This window comes from Bison bison, unplaced genomic scaffold (assembly GCF_000754665.1).
Source record: "Bison bison bison isolate TAMUID 2011002044 unplaced genomic scaffold, Bison_UMD1.0 scf7180017864263, whole genome shotgun sequence".
In the NCBI taxonomy this organism is placed as follows: Eukaryota; Metazoa; Chordata; class Mammalia; order Artiodactyla; family Bovidae; genus Bison; species Bison bison.
The window spans coordinates 4469463-4470449 of NW_011494835.1; the positions used below are offsets into that span (position 1 = coordinate 4469463).

The window sequence follows — 987 nt, forward strand, 5'->3', positions numbered from 1 at the left end:
AGGTGAAATCTGGTTCGGCACTGCACCAACCACCTTCCCCCTCTCTCCTCCGCGCCCAAGCGCACCCCAATCCTCAAGCCACCCACCGGCAGGGAGTGAGGGTGGGTATAAAAAAAAGTTTCCCCGAGTTCCCCTCCGCTTCCCGTTCCCACCCGGCGGAGGGACAGAGGAGAAGGAACTGCCCGGGGGAGCAGCCGCGGCCCTCCGGCCGACCGGCCCGTGCTTGGTCCGGATGTGCCTGGCCCCCGGCCCGCCGAGCCCATGCGCCTCTCCACCACTGTCAACCTTCCCCTACGATCTAGCCGGACGGTTAGCGCAGGAATGAGGAAGTCCGAGCGGGGCTGGAGGGTGCGGGGCGGGCGGGTGGCGGGAGCCGGGCCGGCGAGGCCCCCACTTGCCCGAGTTTGGCTTACCCTGCTGGCAGGTCCGCGCTCGGCCTCCCTGCGCCTGTGGCTCCCGCTCCGGGGCGGCGCGGGCCTGGGGGCCGGGGAAGGGAGAGGCAGCGGTCGGCCGGAGCCGGAGCGGGTCCGGGTGCGGAGTGGGCCGGCTTGGGTCCGGGCCGGCAGGCAGGCGCGCGGTCTCGCCGGGCCAGTCAGCGCCGCGCCATGTCCGCAGCGCGGGAGGAGGGAATGCCGGGCGCGGGGTTGCGGGGCCGCGGCGTCGCCGCCTTCCCGGCCGCGGCTGCTCCGGCCTGGGCTGCGCTGGGCTCTTGGGGCCGGCCGGCGACTGGGCGCAGGCCGAGGGCGGCGGCGGCGGCGGCGAGGCCCGACCGACGGGAAGGGCAGGGGAAGCTGTCAGCGCGTCGCCGGGCCGCTCCGGTGGCGAAACCGTCCTCTTCCTGCCCCCGGCTCGCTGGTGCACTTCTCTCTCTTTCTCTCTCGCTCACTCTCTCACTTCCTGGCTGGAAATTCCCACTGACGTCGAGAGAAGACAGACAGACGGACACACGCGCGCAAGGCGCGGGGGCGGGAGGTGGGGTCGCCGCCG

At 73.4% G+C, this 987-nt stretch overlaps 1 protein-coding gene across 1 annotated transcript in view; it reads right to left on the minus strand.

Annotated features, from left to right (window-relative positions):
* The window catches only part of NFKB1 (nuclear factor of kappa light polypeptide gene enhancer in B-cells 1), a 123269-nt gene extending 122677 nt beyond the window's left edge, over positions 1-592 (minus strand). Inside the window, exon 1 of the mRNA XM_010848283.1 lies at positions 414-592. The gene's annotated coding sequence lies outside the window, so the exon portion shown is untranslated. The remainder of the gene's footprint in view (positions 1-413) is intronic.
* Between the last annotated feature and the right edge of the window lie 395 nt (positions 593-987).